The sequence below is a fragment of the Cornus florida genome, unplaced genomic scaffold (genome assembly GCF_030987335.1).
Source record: "Cornus florida cultivar Cherokee Brave unplaced genomic scaffold, ASM3098733v1 CherokeeBrave_3.0.0_Hap2_Chr04, whole genome shotgun sequence".
NCBI lineage: Eukaryota > Viridiplantae > Streptophyta > Magnoliopsida > Cornales > Cornaceae > Cornus > Cornus florida.
In genome coordinates this window covers 34,607,677-34,635,100 of record NW_026775574.1, presented here as the reverse complement: position 1 = coordinate 34,635,100, position 27,424 = coordinate 34,607,677, and positions in this window count along the sequence as shown.

The window sequence follows — 27,424 nt, the reverse complement described above, 5'->3', positions numbered from 1 at the left end:
TTTAAAATTCCAAATTTTTTTTTTTTTTATTTTCCAAAAATCCCAAAAAGATTTTATTTTATTTTAATTCTTCAAAAATCCAAAAATATTTTCAAATTTTCAATTTTTAATTTTTAGATTTTAATTTTTCTATTTTTTTTTAAAAAAAAAAAAATTTCAAAAATTTCAAAAAAAAAATTTTCAAAGAGAGATCATTTCAGTTCGATCGATTTGAGGTCTCAGTTCGATCGATCGAACTGGTTCGAGGAAGTTTTAAAAAATAGAACCGAGGGTTTGTAGATCGATTCTAAAGATCGATCTAACCCTCTCAAAACCCTATCCCTCTCATCACCGCTGCACCCATCTTCCCCATCTCCGGCGAACAACTCTGGCGAGATCCAAACGTCGATTCTCTCTCTCTCCTCTCGGATCTTCATCTCTTCTCATCCTTCGATTTAGGTAAGATCCGAATTCCCCTTTGTGATTCAAGCTTCGATTTGCTACATACATGCTTTAAATGTTAGATCCATGTTATGTTGATGATGAAAATCTCCATTGATGAAGCTTCGACTCACTTTGTATATATTTGTATATATATGTATATATGTATATATATATATTTTGTTAGATTTTTAATTTTTTATTTGATTTTGGGAGTATGGGCCTTATTAAGTGATTATGATTGATGCTTTGTGTGTTGATGGGCCCACGACCTTGTTCGTGAAAGTCCCATGCCATCCACGTCACAGATCTGTGACTACTCATGTTCTTCGCACAGTTCGATAGATCGAACATATTTCTCAGATCGATTTAGTGAGATCGATCGAACTTAGTTTCTTAATTTCTCAGATCGATCATGTGAGATCGATCTCACATTTTTTGTGATCGATCTAACTTCAAAAATTTCATATACACATTCCATCTTATCTTATCTTGTGTCCATGCTATCTCATTCATGCCCAATACCTGTGATTTTCCACATTGGATGCATTTTACACTTATACTTCTTAGCATGTTCACATCCTGTCACTTCCATATATTCATGACATTTATCTATTTTGTCTATCTTACTTGACATACATGATTCTATTTTGTGCTTTAAAATTCTTTATTCTGGTACTGACTTCCCTTGCAAGTTTTCAATTATTTTACAGGCCATGGCTAAGGTCAAAACTGTAGCCCGCGGACACTATCACCGCCAAGGCAGGCAGACTTTGGATGACGGGGCCAATCCATCTCATGCCAGGACCCCATATAGGAGGAGCCAGCGGAGCCTATATAGTCACCCCATTCTGACAGCAGATTACACTCTGATGCTGGCGCATCTCCTTCACACGGTGACGCTGAGGCTGAGCACATACCATCTCCACCACCACAGCCAGCTTAGCCAGCTCAGGAGTTAGACCAGCCATTACGTAGATACTCAGGCCTTCCAGTGGCGCATGAGTCAGTCTTCAACGCAGACTTCTTTTCCCGGTCGGTACTTACCCGATCAGCTTATGAAGATATACTACGGAGGGGCCTTGCAGCCATTCTTGCCCCTGCCACATACCTGGTGTACCCGAGGCTAGTCCGGATGTTTTTCCAGAACCTCCGGCTTGCCCCGCATAACATGGCGGAGCTGAGGACCTCCATTGATGGCCATCTGATTTCTATTTTTTGTGGACACATTATCCAGATCGTGCCATTGTCCACATGACTGCCATCTAGAGCTACAGGAGACATATCCCAGGCTATACCGGCCTTCATATGCAAATATGGCCGTTTTCCTTACAGGACATTATGCCGATGGTGAAACCTTTGCCACCCGCACCTATTTGCTAGATGACTTGTGGTTCTTTGACTTAGTCTTATTCCGCAACGTTTTCATGGCCTGCCATAAGATTCAGCAGAAAGGCGACTACTTGATAGCTCTGTACGCTTTCTATACAGGGCATTGGTTGTCTATCCCTGTGCTCATCTGGAGCGTGATGAGGAAGCTCTATGATGATCACATTAGCAAGGAACGGCCCAAAAGGGCTAAGTCTTTCCCATTTGGCCACCTCATCACCCAGATCTTGCTAGACCAGCATTATCTTTTCCATCCATGGGAGCACCCTGAGAGAGGATCCTGTACCTTCTAGAAGAAGGACTGGGATAAGAGCTACAATGCTATTATCAAGAGGTTACAGGATGACGCAGTAGAGGCGGCAGAGGAGCTAGAGGCTGAGGAGGCAGAAGCAGCAACAGACCCGGCAGCGGACGACACAACAGTTAATCCAGCTGCCGTACACATGGACATTGATTTGGAGCAGCATGTAGAGGACGCAGAGCAGCACTCTCCAGTTGGGTCACCCATTCATGATGAGGAGTAGGCTCAGGATCATTATTCTCTCAATCCAGCACCTGAGGCTCCAGATCACATACCTAGCTTTAGAGAGCGTCTTCAGACCCTGGAAGACACAGTGGTATCTATCCGTGGAGAGACTATCACCCTCAGAGCTGACATTACTTCCCTCCGCACGGATGTCATGACCGCATTCAGAGATCTATCCAGAGGCATCCGCAGAGCGCGACCTACCCGTCCTACCTCTTCTTCCTGATCTCTCTATCCCTTTCCTCCTGTTATTTTATATATCTGTAATCTCATCATGCTTTTGATACTGTTATACAATTTTTGCAGCCGTGTCTGTCGGCTCTGATACTGGATGTACTATACTTTATTTTTATTTATATATGTTTTCTGTATGAATGTCATAATCTTATATTCTTATTTATGTCTGTTTGACTCCATCAGGTGTATATCAGTGACTTCAGTGAGAGAGAGTGCTACACAATTTTCAGGACCACCCTTATACCTTTCTCTATTTTTAGTTGCTATCCCATTTACACTTACATGACCACTGTGCATTGTATTATCCCTTTTGTTATCTGATGAGTTTATCCGAGTGCCAAATTTCAGGACCATAGTTAATCCCAAGTTTGGGGGGGCTATGCCACCCACTTTGGATACTTCTGTCCCAGCCATTCTTTGCCTTCATTGCACTGGTATACTCTTTCTTTTTGTTCTCTTTGCACATTGAGGACATTGTGCCATTTAAGTTTGGGGGTAATGGTGCTTTGCAGTGTTTGTTTTTAAATTCAAAATTTTGAGCATGACTTGTGTCTTTGAGGGATTTTCTATGATTGGTTCATGATTAGCTATGATTTTGATCTTTTGAGGACTATATTGCTTAAAATTTAACAATTGCTTGACTTGAGAGTTCAATACTCCTTGTATGCCTTGTGGATGCCATTTAGGAGTAAATTTTTCGAAAAATTGATATCTTGCTTACACTTGTGGTCCACATCATCTTGATTTTGTGATTGTTTTGAGATTCATTCTAAGATCCTACACTATCATAGGCGCACACTAGCATTCATTTGTGGGGTACATACTTTGTTGATTATTGAATTGGTTATATCCCAATTGAGCTAGTAGTGCATTGAAAGCTTCATTCTTGATAAAGGTGGATAACAAACCATTTTCATTGAGTAGCCGGGATTCTACCCTCATCAAGCACTGAATTTCTCACACCGAAAGGTGGAGGGCCCAAACTCTAGGTTAATAATTGAATGTTGAAAAAAAAAAAAAAAAAAAAAAAAAAAAAAAAAAAAAAAAAAGTTGCAAAAGTAATAAAAAGTGAGGACTTCTCCCAAAAGATGAGAAGTGGGAAATGATTAGATGGAGGTTGTTTTGATTTGTAGCCTAATTGATTTGAGTTTGTAAGTCTGTAGGGGTTTTTGAACACCTAATGCCCCAAAGCCATCTGGTTTGGGAGTCATTGACCTAACGCTCGACCTCATGGATCGCTAGAAAGCTTAATAGATCACTACATTGCACTATGCTTCCATCTTTGATCCTCTTAAAAAAAAAAAAAAAAAAAAAAAAAAAAAAAAAAAAAAAAAAGAATAAGCGCACCTAGAACAATAAAGCTTTAATAAAAGGTTCACTTTTGTCTTGATGATCGGTACTAGATTTGTGTGCTAGTTTGAGGGTAATGATGTGATTAATTCTTTAGTTGGCTAAGATAGCAACATATTTGATGCCGGTCCACTCAAAAAGGATTCTAGAGTTGTTTTGATTTTCATGATCATTTTCTTGATGTGTGGAGGACCATACTTGCTTGCTTGATGATGAGATTTTGGGAAACTACTCAGAAATGTTTGAAAAATTGCATACTTGAGGTAGTTTTCTCCCAATGTTTGTTTGCAATATTGGTACCTCTTTTGAAAGAATGAGCTTAATGTTTGTGGGTATCATTTCTGGAAACCCTCACGAGACTTTACTTGTCCACTAGGGGTAACCTAGGGGTTTAAAAGGCTTGTTGCATATGCTAAATGCAATCGTGTTCTTTACGAAAGTGGCGTTATCCATTTATTGCTTTCTGGTTCATAGTTGTATAGTTGTTCATTTCATTCCTTTACTTTCTAGTTCATTGCTAGGGACTAGCAATATTTAAGTTTGGGGGTGTGATGAGCGTTGAAAAGTGCGTATTTAAACCCCTTAAGCTTAGGTATTCTAGAACATTTATCTATCTTATTTACCGTTTTGTATTGATTTCGTGTTATTTCCATTTTCAGGTACTTATCCCCAAAATAAGCTAACTCAGCCAAATAAGAGCATAATTGAAGCAATTCTAGGATGAATCAAAGAAATGAGCAAAGTAGAGCAAAAAGGAAGCAAAGGGTGGAATTTCAGCAACTTCGATCAATCTCGAGAAAAGTTCGATCGATCCAACTTTCATCGATCTCAGCACTTCAAGATGGATCTGAGCCATTTGTACCACCCTACCAACCACTTTTGTCCTTTTCCCAAAAATATCTTCAAAATATCTCAGATTTGTTTTTATCTAAAAAGGCGCCGCCATTGAGGATCGATCCAGCCTAAGTTTGATAGATCTCAGCCATATTCGATCGATCCAAGTCCAAGGTTTGATTGATCGAACTTCCTCTAGTACGAAAAAGTTAAATTTCCAGCTCATAAAAAGTTGTCCTTTATCCAATCATTGGGGAATATTTGCTGTACGACCCCAGCTCATTTTGGGTGTCATTTGACCTACCTATATAAGGATAAGGATTACTTTTTACATCATATCATATCATACCTTGTAGAACTCTTAGGGAGGAAGAAAAGGAGAAGGAGGCTAGAGACACCATTGGAGATTCTTCATCAACCAAGGAGCAAATTTCTTCCATGGAGCTTGCCCTTGAGGGTTGGAGGACATCATCCATGAGTGGCTAGACATCCCCTTGGGGCTAGAGTTAGCCCTAAGCATGCTTTCTACTTCTTGATTTATGTATTTTTGAGGAGATTTGTATTGTGATTAATGTCTTGACACTTCTATATATATATAGATCTTGTTTCTTCAATGATTTATGTGGTTTAATGCTTACAATTGATCATTTCATTCTATCCATATGTCTATGTATGCTAGAATAGATGTTCATGTGTTTGTCTCTATTTCTTGTGTTATTGATGCATGCCTATATGTGTTGATACTATAGATCTAGAGATTGTCAAGACATAGTGCTTAATGTCATGTTCTTGTGGTTTATTTGATGGTTCATACTCATTGCTTGATGGATTGTGCCTCTTCCTTAGTTTAATTAGCTTAATTTCATGCCATTAGCTTAGTTATAGTGTAGTTGTTAAATGGGAGGACAATCCATGCTTGTTGTTGATGTTCCATACTTATGAAAAGCAAGTAACATATATCTCTAACCTTGTGATGTGTTTGGATTGTGAGCTTAAAGAAAGGATTAATGGCTCAATTTGATATGTTGTGCTATCCACCATGTTGTTTAGACAATATATGCTTAATTTGCCATCTATGCTTGTTGAAACAACCACACACACACTATTTGTTGCAATACATGCTCTTCCCCTCATTAATCATTCATTAAAGGTGTAGAAAAGCTATACTTAGTGGTGATCTCTAAACCACAAGATCTCTCTCTCTTTTATTCTCTCTATTGCATTATTGATTACTTTAATTAAATTTGCATCTAGTTTAATTCAACCAACCAACCACTATTTTGATCACTCGATCTACTAACCCTAATTTTGATTCCTCAACCTAGTGCAACACTCAATCCCTTGGGACGATCCCTACTCAATCTTGCTACGTTAGTAGTAGTGTTGGTAGTGGTTTTTATAAATTTAAATTTGACCCAAAAGGCTTTTCTTGAACCGCACATTCACTACATTATTTTGGTGTATATCAAGCGGCCTCGTCAAATTGCCTCACCTTTTGAATTTTCAACCACTGTAATACCCGATTTTTTAAGGACTACTTGGGTTGGACTCACCCATTTGCTATCGGAGATTGGATAAATGATTCCTGTGTTTAAAAACTTTACAACTTCCTTTTTAACCACTTCTTTCATGTTTGTGTTCAATCTCTTTTGGGCATCCCTAAATGGTTTTTCATCCTCTTCCATAAGAATTTGATACATGCAAATGGAAGGGTCAATTCCCTTAAGATCGGCCACACTCCATCCAATGGCTTATTTATTTTCTTTAAGCACATTCAAGAGATCATTTTCTTGGTTTTTTTCAAGACTTGAAGAAATGATGACCGGAAGAGTCTCTTCCGAACCCAAAAAGGCATACTTAAGATTAAAAGGAAGAGTTTTAAGCTTAAGAGTAGGTGGGGAGATTAAAGATGGAACCGGTGGAATGCTAGAAAGTACAGGAAGAGGTTTTTTTTGGAGTTTTCTAAGGTGAAAAATCTAAGCCTGCAACAGATTCCATTAAATCACTTACCTCACTCATTGACCCTTCATTGTCAAACCCACAATTCCCATACATTTCAAGGAGACAAGATGCAAGAGGATCATTGGAGAAGAAAGAGGAAAGATTGTCTTTAGTTGGCTTTTTCATGATCATAGAAGAAAGGGAATCTTCAACAACCTCATCCAAGACATCTATGAGATAACACTCGTCTTCATTTATAGGATGTCGACTTGCATTGAAAACATTAAGCTTAACCATCATGTTACCAAAAGAATGGTCCATAACCCCAAATCTACAATTAATGGTAGCATTTGCAGTGGCAAGGAATGGCCTTCCTGAGATGATTGGGATGTGGTTAGTAGGATTAGCCACAGGGTCGGTATCAAGAACCACAAAGTCAACCGGGAAATAAAACTTATCAACCTTGATGAGTATGTCCTCAAACATGCCATGCCCTTTGGTGTTTTGATGGATCTATCGGCTAACTGAAGCACCACCGAGGTTGGCTTCAAATCATTCAAACCTAGCTGGACATATACGGAGTAAGTAATCAAATTAACACTCACTCCTACGTCAAGAAAAGCTCTACGAACCTCATGGTTTCCAATCACACATGAAATGGTCGAAGCATCGGGATCTTTGAATTTAGGGAGAGTGTTATATTGAATAATGGAACTCACTTGCTCCGTGAGGAACACTTTTTTAGGGCTTTATCCCGTGTTTTTTCTCTTTTGTGCACAAAGATCTTTTAAAAATTTTGCATAAGGCAGAATTTGCCTAATTGCATCCAAGAGAGGAAGATTTATGTTTACTTGTTTGAACACTTCCATCATGTCATGAATTTTTCCTTCTTGCCTCCCAAAAGGCGAAGTTTTTCTCAAAGCATAAGGAAATAGAGCTTTAAGCTCATAAGATTTTTCAACTTGAGGAGATGATGAAGAAGATTGAGAATTCTTAACGGGAACACAGTCATCCAAGGAAGTAGGAGTAGGATCAGAAATGGGACGGGTGCTAACTTTGGGTTGCACCGATTCACTATCTTCACTTGGTTTTTCAACCCTATTGTCAATTTTCCTATCACTTCTCAAAATGGTGATTGCTTGCACTTGCTCTTGGGAAGGACACCCCAATGTAGGGTTTGCTTCCATAAAGTATTGGGCCTTTGGATTCCTCTCAGGTTGGCTAGGTAGTTTACTAATTTCTCTTGCACTCAATGCATTAGCTATCATCTTGATTTGGGATTCAAGCTTTAATATCAATTGAGAATGAGAATGAAATATTTTGTGTTCATTTCCAAACTACCTAAAGCCACCAAAACCCTATCTTCAAATATGGAATTACTAGAAAGTGCGTGAGGATAATAAGAGCAAATTTGAGAATCATACACTTGGGGATGAGAATATTGATTCATTCTTTAATGATGAGAAGAAGATGACACGAATCCTTAAGAACCTTCATTTCTTTTATGAGGAGGGACATATCTACTTTGAAAAATTTTAGCTTGAAAAGGACTTGAATTTTCATTCCACACCGGAACATAAACATTTGAATAAGGATGAGCAAATTTAGCATTGACTTGTTCAAAGTGTTCATTAAACACATGTCCAAGGGGACAGTTGGAAGTAGAATGTAAAACACTAGAACATGTCATGCAAGGCTCACAAGAATGATGAAAATGAGATGATTTGACATCCGGTTTTTGACTTAATAAAAATTGATCAAGTTTTTGAGAAAGAGTTTTGACCTCGGCTATAATCTCCATTTGACTTTCAATTTGGCACACTTTCGCATTTTTCTTTTTATTAGATTCATAATTCAACCTTGAAGTGTGACATTTATGTAATGAATTTTCACTCATTTTTTCAAAAAGGTGCCAAACATCATCTTCATGCTTTCCAAAATATGAACCTCTACATAATGTATCAACTATGTCCTTATGAGTGGCGGATAAGCTTTCATAGAAATATTGAACCACTTGCCATTTTGGAATGCCATGCTATGGACATTTCCTTAACAAGTCATTCAATCTTTCCTAAGCCTTATGCAAAAGTTCTCCTTCCCCATGAGAAAATTCTCTAATGGCGGTTCTCATTGAATTGGTCAAACTTACGGGGTAAAATTTTTTCAAAAATTCATTTTGCATTTATATCCAAGAAGTTATTGAATTTGCCCCTAAGTTGTTGAACCAACGTTTTGCCTTGTTTTTAAGAGCAAAAGGGAAAAAGAGTAACCTAAGGACTTCCTCTGGGACATTCATGTATCTTACGGTGGAGCATATCTAAAGAAATTCATCGAGATGTTTATACGGTTCCTCATCATTTAAGCCATAGAAAAGTGGACACATTTGAATAGTCTCAAGCTTAATTTCATAATGATTTGCCCCAAAGTTAGGAAACACGATACAAGTTGTTGCATGGTATTCAAGGAGATTGTAATGATCACGAAGTATCCTTGGAGGAATTTGTAGAATTGGAGCTTGAGGGAGGTGTTCCATGAAATTTGGGTCTAGATAACCAACCCTCTAAATTTTCTATTGATGTGGTTATGATGACACTTTGGATAGGACCGCACAAAATTCAAGTAATACAATAACAAAATGAGAAAACAAGCACTTCTCCTTCGCAACAAATCAATTAACAAGCCTCCACATGTATTTATCCCATACTCCCATGCTTTGACCATTATGTAAGAAAAGTAAAATTGCCTCCACGCGGGCTCACGATTTATCTAAGAATTTAAAGACTTGCCTCCATGCAGGCCGATGATTTAACTAGAGAAAGAGTTAAAAAAGCTCACAAAGGGTCCTTAATCAACTTCAAATTAGTTTCAATTTTTGCCTTGCTTTGCTTTGCAATTTTTTTTTTTATATATTTTTAGCTTTTTGTACTTTTGCTTAGCTTAGCTTGCCTCTTCGCTTTTGAATTTCCCTTCTGCTTCACTTTTCTTGGGTCAATTCACCTAGCCAATTAAGAACAAACTGCGACGGCCCAAGTTTTTCAACCCGGTGCGTCATTGATGAACCGAAAGATGACCCGATAATGGATTTGAAACGCTGAAGTAAAAGACAAAACAACGGTCTCTAGAGATATAACATGGCTCTAAGACACCATTATGACCCTTAACGAGGTCACGGAACCCAAATGAATCAAATGGGGAAGCAACGTTTCAAAAACGAACAAGAATGAACCTAGGGAAAAAATTGTCATTTTTAGCTTAAAAGTGGGTGCCACCGAGCATACCATTGGAAAGACAACGAAAAATTAATGAATTTAGACTCAAGAGTCACTTGATTTGGAGTCCGGATGAATAAGATATGGCTAACGGAAGAAGAAGGGGCAAAACGGTCAAAAAGGGGACAACCAAGAACATTTAACCGGTTAGGAGACCTTCCTAACCGGTTAGGAAGCCAAAAATCTTGACCAAAGCACTGCCCATGCACATGTAACCGGTTACAAAGCCCCTTCTAACCGTTTACATGTGAAGGAGGCAGAATGGGCAGCCCAAAAACCTGGCAGCAGGGGTTTTTCCTGAAAAAATGAAAATTTTAGGACCAATATGACATTTTCTGGAAAAACTCAAAGAAGAAAACCCCCTCAAAATCGAGTTTTCTATGCGACTTTGCAGAAAAATCGAAAAAAACTCACTGTGAAATGCCCAAAATGCCCTCCCAAGAAAACTGGTCCAGAGGGTCCAAAAAGCTGCTAAATTTGAAAACTGAAAGCTAAACTTCGTAAGTGATTTCCGATGCCAAGACGACATTTTATGGAAAAACACAAAAAAGAAACCTCCCCTAAAATCATGTTTTCTATTAAACCATGTTGAAAGAAGAAAATAAAACTATAGTGAAAATTCTAGAATGCCCCTATATCAGAATATGCAACAAAAATGCAAAATGAGTCCGTAGAAGGCTCAAAACACAAACGATGAGGTTTTGCCCAAAAATGACCATGCACGCAAATGTAAATTACCTATTTAGACGTGCTACAATGGTCCATGGATTAAAACACAGCCGATGCAAAATCCGACCCCCCAACGGGCAAAAAGGCAAAAATAGACTTGGAATGGAAAACATGGAATCCAAAAATACAAAATGGAGTCAATTGACCATTTGGCCCTTGGCCACACTTCATACAAGATTAATGAGACCCTATGAAAGAATGAGAATGGAATTCCCACACCCGATGCGACCATGGTGAAGCAATGACTTGCGATTTTTCAAGATTTTCACAATATTTCATGAAGTTAAAAAGTACATAGAATACAATATAATGGTCATTGGCCTCCGGCCTCATCTCATACATATCAAATGCATTGTAAAGAGTGTACTCATGTACACACTACATATATGGAATCAAATAATACATATTTTGATACATAAGGTTACAAAGAGGCATTTTATGCTAACACTTGTATAAAATGGAAACTTAAAAACTATAAGCCATCCAAAGAGCAATGAGCACCACGAACCAAGTCTTCATACTTGAAAAATGTCCCCACTACGTGGGTGAGTAACATAAAGCTACTCGTAGAAAATGAGCATGCATTGACCTAGCATTTTACAATTTTATCACCTTAAGGTGAAACATGTTAAAGGGGCTCATGCCACCTAACGTCTATGTCCAAGTGAGGCACGGGGAGCATCCTAAGCTACCTTAGAGTCTAAGTAACAAGAATCATGATATACATACATGTATGAAATGAATCATGGTTGGGATAATCCAAAGAACACGACAAGAAGAATGCTTGAGCATAGATTAACATGAATTGCATTTTCAATACAATTGAACTAGGTCTAGAGTAATCCATACAACATGACAAAAGCATATTTGAATACAAGTTAACAAGAATCACATTATCCATGCAATTCAACAACAAAAGAGTATGTTATAAAATGCAACATGGTATAAGTTCTCAAAGCCATCAACTTAGAATCTAAAGCACAAAATAACAGTAGTGGTTCATGCCACCTAACGTCTAAGTTCTAAATGAATTAATAGGATCAATCCTAAGCTTTGTTAGAACGTCAAAACACAATTTTCAATATCGATGCAATTTAACTAATATTGGAACTTCCAATACAACGCATAAAGTACAATTTCGCAAAGTTAACATCATGTAACTTAAAATGGAACGACAAATAAGGAACAACAAGTTACAACATTATCTAGTTATCAACTTAAAAATGAAATATGAAATCAAACAAAGTGGATACTTGGACGTCACACCGGGTCAGACCGATAACATAGTTACTTTAGGGTTACTAGCCCATGGGTAACCTCCCTATGTGCGCACTAGACTATATAGAGGGACTATCCCCTGTACTAGAATCACGTCCTAGCTATAGTCAAACAATGACATCTCCAAGTTTCCAAAATCAAAAAGTTGTGCAACAACGCATATATCAATAGGAATATGCAAGATAATCGACTATCTACTAAGCACAACCAAATTTGGAAACCTATACAATACATGATCTAAATCCACAACTAATATGATATGATGAATGTCGAATCTTCAGTGTGCGATTCGTTACACGCTATGCATGAAAGATGTTAAATACGAAATGTGCAAATCATTACACAAGGCAACAATATATTCAATAAGGAAAATATATTCTCATGAGTACAAACATAACAACTATGTTATCCAATGTTCAAAACATAACCAAATGAATATACAACAAGTCTAAGTCCATGATTTGAATATAGAAACCACTTCTAAAACACAACTAGATCATGGAGCAAATTGATAGAATTTAAATAGATAAACACAATTAAATTCTATAGATTCTGATTCAATTCCAATTAACCTCAATTTAACACATGTTAAAGGACATGGCAAGGTCATCACCTATATCCATTCTAAAACTCAATTAGGTTGTTAGAACAATAAGGTAGAACTTTAATTAAATCATGCTAATTTAAATCCCAAGGTTCTAAAACAACTTCAAATAGTCCCAAATTAATATATATAGTAAACAAGTCGTGGCCAATACAAATATCAAGTTAAAACCTTAATTAAGCTAATGGGACCACGAAATAGATTTTAATTAATTCTTCTCTAGATTTTCAAACTTAACCAAATGCTTTCAATTTAACATATTTTAGAGAACATGCCAATGACTAATGTAATATCACATTACAAGTTTATTTCATTCAATTTATGACCATGTGAATTAAACTTTCACTAAAGTTAAATATAAATTAAAAGTTGTAATTCTCATGCAATTAGTCCCAATTTAATATATGTGAACAACTATACCTAAGCTTAATTTTCTAGGATGCCACAATTCAATTCCAAGTTGTATATCACCATGAGGATTAAATCTTAAACAAGAAATTTAATTAAATGAATGGTTTGAAAACCTAACCGAATATTCTAAATTAAATATATGTGAAGCTATATGGCATGTAAGTCAAGAATATCAAGTCGGAATTTAAATAGAGTGAAAAGTGCACTCGGGGCAAATTAATTAATAATTACTAACTTTCAAAACACCTCCAATTACTTTCAAATTCAACTATGTTGAAGAGCATGCTAAGGCTTAATATAATATGCTAACACATATTAATTTTGAGCTAGTTAAGGCCACATGATTTAATATTTTATTCAAGATACATATTAAATAAAATATTTATTACTTGTTCAATTTCCCTCAATTTAATATATGTCAATGACCATATTATAGAGTATTATATTACCATGCTACATGTTTAAAACAAATCATAAGCAACCGGGAAAATCAAATCCAATACAAGAAAATTAAACAATAAAATCTCTAGATTTCATATTTAAGAATGCAATCAAGTTGTATAAACATCAATAGCATGTTATATAACAAGAATTAAACCTATAACACCTCCTACCTCAATTTGAGATGAAAATCCCAAATCCCCACCGAATTGAAACGGCTCCGAATCCGACGAAACTCCTAGGTTTTGTCGGGGACAACACGATCTATATGAATCCCCAAGAAGCCCCATGAAAATCCAAACTTGACTCCAAACCCGAACTTGAAAAATCGTCGAAAATGGATTCTAATAAGGGCAAAAGGTATAGCACATCGAGGGAAGCAATAAATGCTAAGGTCGAAGGATTTCTACCAAGGAAAAGTGGACCGAAGGAGGAGAGAGAAAGTGGCAGCCATGGCTGCTAGGAGATCCAGCCAAGAGAGGTGGGAAAGATGATCAAAATCTGATTTTTCTTCTTTAAGTGTTCTATTTATAGTAAGTCTCAAAAACTGTCCCGAAAGGGCCCCGCCGGGTCTGGAAAAGTGGATTTTGAGCAAACGTGCTCAAATGGAAAAACTCTATGAATAAAAAAGATTTAAAATGAGAAAATATGAATAACGAAAGAAACGGCGTTGAAAACTGAGTCCCGAGCAGAAAGTTATGCCCCGAACAAGTTCGTTGGCAACCGGGTCCAGAAACTCTAAAACTGGAGAAAAATGACCAGAAGGAAATTCTATGAATTTACGAGTCAACGAAAAGTGAAAATGAATCCTGTACGAGGATCCAGGCTCTAGACGAGACATTTTTGTAGTAACTTTCGTCAATTGCACAATAGCCCCTACAAAAAGGGTTAATTGCGAAATTACCCCAGAATAAAAAGATATTTTCTTAGATGCCCCTAAAATAAAATATCTTTAAAAGATATTTACGAAAAACACCCCAAGAAATGAAAAAGATTCTGAAGAATTGTGCATCTATGCCCTATGGACACCAGGAACAACCAGAATACTTTCTTGCAAAAGTAAAGATACGTATCTCGAGAAAACCACTCAAGATGAAGGCACGTGAAGTCAAAAATCAACTTCGAGCATGAGAAGTGAGGTTGTGCCAAAAACTGACAAACGGAGATAAGACGAAATAGGAAAAATGACAGAATAGGGAAAAGACGAAATAACGCATAGTATCCGAAAAATGAAAAATGCGAAAATGACTCGGTCCTCAAAGGAAGTTGTCAATTCACATGAATGAGTCTCAGAAATCATTTTCAAGCACTCGAGACGACACTAAGTGACAAGAAACAGAGTTTAGAAAGGACAATTAAACGAAAAAAATTCATTCGTAAAATTTCAGGAAAAAGGAAAGGAAGGCAAATGACCAGGTCGTTACACAAACACACTAAGTAACTAAAATAAAAATAAAGACAAGATCAAAAGAGTACTGATTCCTAATTGATTTCCAAAATACGACGGTGCCAATCCCCAGCAATGGCGCCAAAACTTGGTGTACACCTTGTTAATGCACCCAATTGTATACAAAATAAGAGTTTAGTGTGGCCAAGTTTAAATTTAGAGATTGCCACTACCACTTCGAACTATAAATATAGCTAGGGTGAGTAGGGATCGTCCCAAGGGAAATGAGGTGTATTTATGCTTAGAGATCAATGTCGGATTAGTAGGTCAAGTAGTCAAAGATGTTTTGGTTGGTTAATTAAACTACAATATAAAGTAAATAGATGCAAAGTAAAGCAATTGAAGTAGAATGAAATGTAGAGAATATAAGAGAAAGGTCTTGGGACTTAGAGGTCACCATTAAATATCACCTTCCTAGATGCTCAATGTGTAATGATTGAGGGGGGATTATGTGTTCCAATATAAGTGTGTGTCATCAATTGAATTAACAAGCATAGGAGACTAAATAAGTATACATTGTCTAGCCAAACTAGTGAATAGCACAACATATCAAATTAAGCCATTATTCCTTCCTTTAAGTCCACAATCAATGCACATCATCAAATTAGAGAAATATACTACTTGCATTCATAAATATGGAGCATCAAACAAGCATAGATTGTCCACCTATCTAAGAAAGTAAGGCAACTACACTACAATTAAGCTAGTGACGTGAAGATTAAACTAATTAAACTAATGGTATGGCACAATCCATTAAGAAATAAGTATGAACCATCAAATAAACATCAAAAGTATTCCATTTGAGCACCATCGCTTGACTATCACAAGATTTATGATATCAACACACATAGACATGCATCAATGTCACAAAACCTAGAGTTAAACACATAAACATCTATTCTAGCATACATAGACATATGAATAGAATTAAATGATCAATTGGAAGTATTAAACTACACAAATCATTGTAGAAACAAGATTCATATACATATCAAATGTCAAGACAAGAAATACAACACAAATCCCCTTAAATTACAAAACATTAAGGTTTAGGAGGCATGCTTAGGGCTATCTCTAGCCCCAAGAGAATGGTTTATCCACTTATTGATGTAGTCAGCTAACCCTCAAGGGCTATCTCCATGATGGAAACCCTAGATGAGTGGAAGAACTCCCAAAATGGTGTGTATCTCTCCCTCTAATCTCTAGACTCCTCCAACCTTTCTTCTAATGGTTCCTTTCTAAAATAGTATATGTTGTAAAAATGGCCCAAAATCCTTATATAGGTAACTCAAATGTCACACCCAATGGTCAGACCTGTGCCCTAGGACCTCTATATGATTGCACCACGAGCACACCTTTTAATTGGTTGGAACTCTATTTTTCTCGCACTTGAGGAGGTTTGATTGATCACAAGGATGGTTCAATCGATCGAACAATGGTGACGCCTTTTTGGAATAATGACAAAGCTGAGATATTTTTGAGATATTTTGGGAAAAGGACAAAAGTGGTAGGTGGGGATAAGATAAAAAATGTGCGATCGATCGAATAAATGTTGGATCGATCGAAGAGGGAAATTTCCTGAGGATAAGGACAAAAGGCTCGATCCATCTTGGCATGGTTAGAACGATCAATGTGATATCAATCGGAGCTTGGTTCGATCGATCAAAGATGGCTTTTTTCCACCACTTTGCTTCCACTTTTCTCCTTTCTTCCACTAAGCTTGAGATTGCATCTTTTATGCTCTAATTCAGCTGAATTGATTTATTTTGGGGATAAATGCATGAAAAGGGAAAGAACACGAAATTAGACTAAAAAGGGAAAATAAGATAGAATAAGGTCCTAGAACATTCAAGCTTAAGGGGTTTAAATGCACACTTTTCAACGCTTATCAGAGCCTCATGATCTAGAATGGCAGGTTTGTATTGTACAGGCAGCTGGGGCTCAGGCTGAAACTGTGGCTCATGCTGAGCAGCGAGAGCTGGTGGTGGAGGTATATGTGCTGCAAGGGCAGGAGCAGGATGTGCTGGGTCAACCTTAGGTGAGGCTGTCTTAAGCAGCGCCTTGTAGCTCTTCGACCACTCTTTCCACTCATAATGGTAGGAGCCCTCCTCAATCTCCTTAGCAAGGTCGAGGGGATAGCTCTGATCTCGAAGAATATGTGTAATGAACTGGGTGAATGGTAGATACTTGGGGCACTGAGGATTTTTCTTAGAGATATACTCCTCGTATAACTTGAACATGACTCCCCAAATAACAGCGGACATTAAGAACCAGTGTCCCGTGTGGATGGCATAAAGAGCTACCAAGAAATTACCGCGCCGCTCAGTCTTATGCCCAACCACGTAGACATTCCTATGAAGGACATGATCAAAGAACCACACACGGTGGGGCAAATCTTAGCGAGAAGCACAAGTGGTGAATCTGATGTCACAAAACAGACCTTCGCATAGACCTTGAATCATGTCAATATCTGTGGGTCTCTCTAGAATAGGGTAGTCTGTCCCTGGAGGCGGTACGTGTGATACCCCTCGATTTCAGAACACGAGTTGATCAAGTCCGCACACAAAACCGTGGGATATCAAATAACTAAAGTAATAAACAAACACAAATTACAAAAGATAATAAGAATAAATAATAAAGCTGAAAGTAAACTAAAATAATAATTAAATAAATCCTCCAAGAATAATATCCCAATAAATAATAACTATCTCTAATACCAATAAACCTCTAGATTACAAATCGGGAATCCATACCATGTGGACCCCTAATAAATCCCAACTGAAAAAAAAATAATAAAAAAACAACTGTCTAAACTGAAAACTGAAAACATAAAGAAGAATCCTATGTAGATAATCGAAAGAGTGATGAAGACTGTGATGAGCGCTGAATATTTCATATTCGAGCCCCTTAATATATGTATGTTAAGACCTAAAATGATACATCTATCCTATTTTATACTGATTTATGTTTATTTCATGTTTTTAGGTACTTGCCCAAAGAAACGGTTAAAATCGGGCTTTTATGATGAAAAGAATGATAAAGAAGTTTATTGAGTCATTGTTGGTCAGTCAAAGTAAGCCAAGAGTCAAAATGATGAATTTTGGGGAGTTTTAAGTTCAAAAGCTTAAGTCGCAGTTCTATGGCTCGAGCTCAGTAGAAAAAGACAAGAAATTCAAAAGACAAGAAAGCTTGAGCCCTGACCCTCAGAGCTCGAGCCCAACCACAGGGTGCTCGAGCTTTTGCCTAAGAGCTCGAGCACATGATGCATCGGAATTAAAAATTTGATCTAAGCTCCTAGGACCGCGTGCCAAGCCTCAGGGATTGAGCACTAACACCTAGAGCTCGAGCCCAACACCTTGGGATCGAGCACCACAAAGGAAGGATTAAGCACCATCAATCAAAAGACGTTTCAGATAAATTTTGCTCCTAGAGCTCGAGCCTAAGCTTTAAAGCTCGAGCCCAACTTAGAAAGCTCGAGCACAACCATTCAGGGCTCAAGCATTGCTGAAAACTCTAGACTTGCTTTAATATTTTGGGCATAACTTTTGACTTGAAACTCCAAATTAAGCAAACTTAGCAATTCTGAAAAGAAAACTCGAAGCCCGATGTTTTTGTCTCTAATAGCCATCTCGATATTCGCATCTTAAATGTGTCAAAATCACATTACAATGTCAGAATAAGTTGTTGATAGGTTAAGCTCGAGCCTTGACTCTAGAGCTCGAGCTCTGACATCGTGGAGGTTAAAAATACATACGGGAATTATATATTTTGACTCATCTTTATTTCTTTATTGGCCCAATTGTTACCAAAAGTTGTAAAACCAATCTAAAGGGGATTGGGACTTGTTCCCCATTATAAAAGAAGAGGAGAAGACACATTAAGGGATCCATCCATCCAAAAATCCATGAATCTCTCTCTCACAGCAGCTTTTAGGGTTTTGAAGAAGAAGATCCAAAAGGAGTTTTGGCAGTCCTTGGCGATGAAGACCACAACAACACAAATGATATCTTGTGTCGTTATGAGTAGCTAATTCCTCTCTTAGGGCATTGATGTAACCTGATCCGAGTATTATGGTTTGATTGTTTATACTTTGGGAATTTAATAATTTATATACTTTGATTTCATTACTTTAAGTAATTGAGCCAACTAAATTGGTGTTTTAATGAATTAATAGTTTTTTAATAGTTATTACCTTATCTTAGATATAAATGCTCATAAATTATTTTTAACCCATTCTTATTGGACAATATCTAGCGAAGCCCTGTTGATTTCATTACTTTAAGTAATTGAGCCAACTCAATTGGTGTTTTAATGAATTAATAGTTTTTGAATAGTTATTACCTTATCTTAGATATAACTGCTCATAAATTATTTTCAACCCATTCTTATTGGACAATATCTGGCGGAGCCCTGTTGGACATAAGAATAAAGATCATGTGTAACGACCCGGTCACTTGCCTTCTTTCCTTTTTTCCTGAAATTTTACGGATAAATTTTTTCTGTTTAAATTTCTTTTCTGAGCTCTGTTTCTTGTCACTTAGTGTCGTCTCGGGTGCTCGGAAATGGTTTCTGAGACTCTTTTCCGTGGATTGACAACTTCCTTTGAGGACCGAGTCATTTTTGCATTTTCACTTTTCGAATACTATGCACTATTTCGTCCTTTTCCCTGTTTCGTCTTTTTCCCGTTTGTCACTTTGTTGGAAAAACCTCACTTTTTGTGCTCAGAGTTAGTTTTTGACTTCACATGTCTTCATTCAAGGTGGTTTCCGCGAAATACGTATCCTTACTTTTGCGAGAAAGTACTCTGGTTGCTCCCGGTGTCCATAGGGGCATGGATGCATAATTCTTTGGAATTATTTTATTTTCTTGGGGTGTTTTTCATAAATATATTTTGAAGATATTTTATTTCAGGGTTATCTAAGAAAATATTTTTGGAAGATATTTTCATTCTGGGGCATTAGTGCAGTTAACCCTTTTTGGAGGGGTCATTATGCAATTAACGAAAGTTATTGCAAAAATATCTCGTCTGGAGCCTGGATCCTTGTATGGTATTCATTTTCACATTTCGTCAAGTCGTGTACTCTTAGAATTCCGTTCTGGTCATTTTTCTCCAGTTTCAGAGTTTCTGACCCTAGTTGCCGCCGAACTTGTTCGGGGCATATCTCTCTATTCGGTACTCGGTTTTTGATGTCGTTTCTTCTGTTGTTCATGTTTTCTCATTTAGAATCTTTTTCATTCATAGAGTTTTGCTGTTTGAGCGCGTTTGCTCAAAATTCACTTTTCCAGACCCGACAAGGCCCTTTCGGGGCACTTTTTGAGATTTTCTATAAATAGGGGGTCTTAAGAAGAAAGTTAGATTTTCTTTTCTCTGTTCTCTCTCTTGGCCGGAAGCCATGGTTGCCAAGGGGCTGCCATGCTTCTTATTCTTTTTCCGGCCACTTCCCTCGAGTGAAAACTCTTCGGCCTTAACGTTTAATGCTTGTCTTGACGACGCGCACCATCCAACTTATTGGAATCCATTTCTGACCACATTTGAGTTTGGGTTTCAAGTTCAAGTTTGGATTTTCATGGGGCTTCTTGGGGATTCTTGTTCACCGTGTTGTCCTCAACAAAACTCTTCGGTATCGTCGGATTCGGAGCACTTTTATTTCGGTGGGCCTTTGAGGTTTTCATCTCAAATCGAGGTAGGGGGTGTTATAGTTTATATTCTTGCTATATTACATGCTATGGATGCTTGTACTACTTGTTTACATGCTTGGATGTCAAATCTAGAATTTTTAATTAATTATTTTTTTGTGTAAGATTTAATTTTCCCGGTTGCTCATATCTTTGTTTAAACATGTAGCATGATATTAAATTACCCCTTGACATGATCATTAACATATATTAAATCTAAATCATTTAGACAAGTAATGAAGATTTTATTTAATATTTATCTTAGATAAAATATTAAATCATGTGGCCTTAACTAGTTTGAAATCAATATGTGTTAGCATATTATATTAGGCCCTAGGATGCTCTTCAACATAGGTGAATTTGAGAGTAATCAGAGATGTTTTGAAATCTAGTAATATTTAATTAATTTGATTAATTAAATTGCTCCGAGTGTATTATTCACTCCATTGGAATTCCGACTTGATATTCTTGATATGCATGTCATATAGTTTCATATATATTAAATCTAGAATATTTCATTAAATTTTGAAACTTTTCATTTATTATTTTTCTAGTATAAAAGTTTAATACTTATGGATGTTCATTGCATGGAATGTACTCGTATCGTGTCCTTAAATCAAGTCTTGACATGTTGTATAACATACATTAATTTAAGATTAATTGGATGAGTTTCAAAATCTAGAGATTTTAATTAAATGAGTTAATTAAAATCCATTCAATGGTCCCTTGTACTTGACTAAGTTTCTAATCTTGTATTCATGATTTCCTTGACAAGTTCCTTCACGTGTATCAAGTTGAGATTAATCGGATAAGTTTTGAAACTTATATTTAATTATTTCCTTTGTATGGGACTTAATTCACATGGTCGTATATTATATGAAATGAACTTGTAATTTGACATTAGACTTAGCCTTGACATGATCCTTGACATCATTTGTTCGTAGAATATTTGAACTTGCATTGTAATCTTGATAATTTAATCTCTTAAGTAGATTAAATTTCCATTTATGCTTCTATTGAGTTAACTATGCCTTGATATTGAATCCTAGTTAAACTCATGAATTGGACTTGTATTTCGTGTAGCTTTTAGCTTGTATCATGTATCTTATACTTGTGGTATATTTACTTCAATAGATTTCATGTGCTATATATCTTGGTTCTAGTCTATATAGATGCACACTATGCTTTTTTGACATTTCACATGCCATGATAGTTGATGAACTTAGGGCACGACTTGTGTGTTTCAAAATCTTGGTTGTGCATGAAACGTGGTTAATGCATTTCTTGTATTTGTACCCTTGGGTTGATAGCCCTAAAGTGATCTCAAGACTAGGGGAAGGTACCCTTGGGTTGGTAGCCCTAAAGTGATCCCAAGAGTACGATTTTAATCCGGGCGATATCCAAGTCTCCACATTGTTTGATTTCACTCTTTAAATTTCAAGTGTTACATTCCTTGAACATTTAAAATTTCTTCATGTTATAGGAAATGTTTCATCCTTGTTTAACTGCATAGATATTATGCCTTATTCTTGATTCATGTATAACTCTTTTCATGTTTCATGGAATGTTCCATCCTTGTTTAATCGCATAGATATTATGCCTTGTTCTTGATTTCATGTGTTACTCCTATCGTGTTAATTGGAATGCTCCAATCATGTTAATTGCATCGATAATGTAATTCTTGTCAACTTATATCCATGTATACTTCTTATCTTGTTAAATTGGAATGTTCCAATCATGTAAATTTCCTTGACAATTTGATCTTTGTATTCTAGTACCTTCTTGTCATGTTCTTTGGATTATTCTAAATCTTGATTCGACTCATATATGTTTATATATCATGATTTATGTTGATTTATACCCTAAAATAGCTTAAGATGATTCCTGAGTCTCACCTTAACATAGACGTTAGGTGGCATGACCCTTTTGAACTATTACATGTCAGTCTAAAAACCTGTAAGAAATCGAGTCAACGCATGCTCATTCTCTACGAGTAAACTTGTTTACTCACCCCAAAGTTACTGGGGGTTTTGTCAGGTACAGATGCCTTGGTGTAGGATGCACAATATCCCGGGATCGTTTCGATGGATTGAAGTTCATTTGAGTGTCTTCTTGTTCACATGCAAGTGTTAGCATGCTTGAGTTCACCTTCTGAGTTGTATTGTGTAATTGGGTCGAAATGTCATTTTTCGCCTTTGAGTTGTGATATGTGCTTAAGCACACTTTTTGATACTCATTCTATGTATATGATATGTGGCCAAGGGCCGAACTTCATTTGAAATCCATGTATATTGAAAAATGTAGAATTTTGCCCTTAATGAGAAAAGTATGAAAATTAAGGTTTTAATATGTCATTTTTGCACCGGAGTGTGCATTGTGCATGAAATTCAATATTTGTCATCCATTTACCATGTATGAGGTGTGGCCAAGGGCCAAACACCATTTTGTTTCCACTTTTGTATTCTTGTTTCACATATTGCATTTTTGGGGTTAAATAGTAGAATTCGAGCCTTTAAGGGTTCATTTTCAAATCGGGTGGCATAACGTGTGTTATGGCACATCCACTAGGACCTATTTCATATGTATGAAGTGTGGCCAAGGGCCAAATGGTCATTTGAAATCATTTCCTAATTTTGGTTTTCACTTTTCTCATTTCAAGTTAATTTTTGCCTTTTTGGCCGTTGGGGGGTTGGATTTTGACTCGGCCATTTTTGGGAGCCGTGGACCATTCCTGCATACTCAAAATCATAATTTACATTTGTGTGAATTATCGTTTCCATGAAAAACTCTTTCGTTTGTGTTTTGAGCCTCCTATGGACTCATTTCACGTTTTTATTGAAAAACTCGGCCCAAGGGCATTTTGGGGATTTTCTTTAGGAAATAAATTCCGTTCTTGACTCTGTCACATAGAAAATGTGATTTTAAGGGGAATTTCTTCACGACATTTTTCCGAAAAATGTCATCTTGACCTCAAAAACCGCGCTCCAAACTCAATTTTTTGCATTTTTACTGTTTCTGCTATTTTTTTCTGCAACCTGGGTGGGTTGAACCGATTCAGGGTGGGCTGAACCGGTTCAAGGTGTCATTTTGGTTCAGCTTGGGCATACTACCAATGTTGAACCGGTTCAAGAATGTTGAACCGGTTCAAGTCTTCCAGGGTTTTCAGTTTTGTACTTCCAACTTCAATCTGACGTAACTTCTTTGTTTTAACTCCAAATTGGTCCGTTCTTGAGTCTAAATTGACCGCATCGAAATAAGATTTCCAATGATACCAATTTCAGCTTTAGATTCTTCTCCTAGATCAAGATATCCTCATTTTAGTGAGAGGGTGTCAGATTTGGTTCGAACCGGGATAGGGTTCATCTGGGATTTCTCTTCCTTTGGCCTTGGGACTTCATGTGAAGTTACTAAAGGATGGTTTTGGATGTTTTTAATCTAATTTGACTTGTTAAAAGTTAAATTCTTTCCTCCTTAGGTAAAATGACCATTTTACCCTTGGTTATTCTTTCGGTGAGGTTTTAATGCCCTTGTCTTCGTTTTGTTTCCATTGAGCCTCAAAACTCTTGCAAAGTTCATTCTTGTGTCCTAGGGATAATGTACATCTCTATGGAATTATTTTTAAGTTGCTTCCGCACCTTATTCGTTTGGGTTCCGTGACCTCATGGAAGGTTATTAAAGGGTCTTAGAGGTGTGTTATGCCTTGGGAGACTATTGTCTTGTTTCTTGCTTCCGCATCTGGATCCGTTAACGGGTCAATCTTCGGTTCATCACTGATCCACCGGGTTGAATCAAAACCCGGGTCCTTACATCATGTAATGGTGTTCAAATGTTTTTCTTGAATGAACTCTTTCATAATCTATGCTTAAGGAAGATGAGTTATACTGCAACATTAGTTAAAAGTAGGTAGGCGAATAATTCATGCCAACTTTTGATAGGTTATAGTTAGCAAAGTTTAATGAAACATCTTTCTTTAAAACCGAATTAAATGAATGTTATTGAGTTTAATTCATATGGTATATGAATTGTTAAAATCCCAAGGTTAAACAATTAACCATAGTATGAGGTTCGTGGTGAAGTCAATCTCTAAGTATTTCTTCTTTTGATCTAAATCCTTTTATTCTGTTTATTTTCTTTTATGTTATTGAATTGCATCATAACACAACAAATCAAATCTTCCTTTTAAATTAAAATAGTATTAATTGAATACTCGATAAACCACCACAATCTTTGAGGTTTGACACCTTCAACATAGTCCTATCCTACAAGGATTCGTTCTATTATGAGTGGTATTTTATTATTGATAAATAAAAACACATATCAGACTGGTCTCTGCTCTGCACGAACAATATCTACACCTGATGAACACCTAAAAAATAAAAGTGGGTCAGCCCTACGAACAAGTCCTTCTCTACTACAACCCAAACAGAGACCCAATACAGATATACATCTTAGTCAACTCATACAATAACTGCATAGTCTGTATATATATATATATATATATATATATATATATATATATATACTAAAGGACTTTCACTAGACTATAGGGCGGCCTCAACCAGATAATAAGCAACATGCAAAAAATGCACATAGGGTGGGCGTAAGTACCATGATCTATCAGGGCACACATCTACCTACTATATCTAGTTATGCATCCCAAGGAAATATACGTTCCCTAACAATTAATCTTGAGATCTCAAGCTCATATTATGGCATATATCCATATATATGTATATATAAATTGTAATGGCCCGAATTTACATAACCCGGTGATGAGCATTGAATATTGCATATTCAAGCCCCTAAATACGTATATGTTAAGACCTAAAGTGATACTTCTATCCAGTTTTAGACTGATTTTTGTTTATTTCATGTTTTTAGGTACTTTCCCAAAGAAATGGTTAAAACTAATGTTTTATGATGAAAAACTGATATCATCTTGATTCGCAAACTTGATTTGTCAAAGGGTATGCATTCATTGAATACAAGATTGATATTAAAGATTACAGAGTCGTTGCCTGTCATTGGAAGCAAGCCAAGAGTCCAAAAGGGTGATTTTGGAGAAGTTCAACTATCAAGGCTCGAGGCCTTGTTCCTAAAACTCGAGCCCCAAACTGAAAGAAGTAAGAATTCAAACCAAGGCAAATAAGGCTCGAGCCCAAACTCAAGGTGCTCGAGCCCTTGCAAGAGTGCTCGAACCTGTAATGACCTAGTCATTTTCTTTTTCTTTCCTTTTTCTTAAATTTTTTGAATAATTTTTTTTTTCTGTTAATCTTTTCTTTTCCGAGGTCAGTTTCTCGTCACTTGGTGTCGTCTCGAGTGCTCGGGAATGATTTTTGAGACTCTTTCATTTAGATTGGCAACTTCCTTATTAGGACTGCGTCATTTCAACATTTTCATTTTTTGATACTATTCACTTTTCGTCTCTTTCCCCGTTTGTCACTTTGTTGGATTCCAAGTAATTAACCTACATCTCAGATAAATTATATAAAACTCATAATCATGAATAAAATTATTTAAACATTTATTTTAATCAATTCATCCATTTAAACTACTTCATTTGCATTTATTTAGGCAAATACAACATTTTAAATAGCATGTAGTTAACTTACATGCCAAGTAATTAACCTACATCTCAGATAAATTATATAAGATTCATAATTATGATTAGAAACTTTATAAGCATTTATTTCAATTGTTAAAATAATTTAATAACTAACCATTCATTAAATAATTTATAAAAATTATTTATAAGTCCGTATTGTCCAATTCCTTAAGCATATAAAGTATATTATGCATTCTAGAACTCTCCAAAGTCCATTGAACCCATTTAGATTAATTAAAATAGGTTTAAAAATAATTCTGGGCAATTAAAACCAAAAATCCAGATCGTAGCCCAATTGAGCAGGCTCGGTTACAACCGAGTCGGCTAAGTTCCAACTGAGTGGACTTGGTTGATGCTGAAGGTCATCTTCTTCGTCGGCTCAGCCTCTGTAAACCCTAAAACTTCATTGTTAAGGCCTCTAAGCTTCAACCTAAGTCCCATAAATCCATATTAATTTATTTTAGATGTTCTAAACATGTAAAGATCCAACTTAAACACATAATCATGCATCAAAAATCAAAGAACATTGAATTTAAGAACATGTAAATATATACATCAAACCCTCTGTTCTAAATTGATTCAATCATACATAATTATTTAATTTTAATGTTTATGCATCCTGGAATCTCCTAAGCATGTATAGAAACACAAATTAATGGGAGAGAGTAAGAGAAGAACTTGCCTTTAAGGATTTCAAATTGAAACTGTAATGACCCGGTCTTTTTCCTCCTTTTTCATTTTCGGTGATTTTCTTTTTTCGTCTTTTTCTTATTTTGTCTTTTTCCTATTTCGTCTTTTTCCCATTTTTCATTTTTCCTTGCATAACCTCACTTGTTGTGCTCAGATTTGATTCCAATTTTGCATGCATTCATGGTATTTGATTTCCATGACATTGGTATTTTTACTTTTCTTGAAAAGCATGCTAAAACTTTTCTTGTAAAGGGCATGAACGCATACTTTAGTGTAATTATTCATAACTTTTTGGGTTTTAGTGTAATTATGTAAAACAATTATTTTTCATTTTAGGGACCTTTTTGTAATTTATTTTGAAAGATATTTTAAAAAAGGACCATTTTGCAATTTTTGGAAAGTGTGACAAGTGTCACACTCTCATGGAGCCATTTGTTGGCATTTAGGTGAAGAGACTTGGCACCATGACTTCTTGACATTTGGAAGGTGGAGAGTCACCTATGTGTTGGCCTAGGATTGGTGCACATATAGCCTTTGATTTGTGATAAGTGTGGGCTTGGGATTTAGTCTTGGAAGA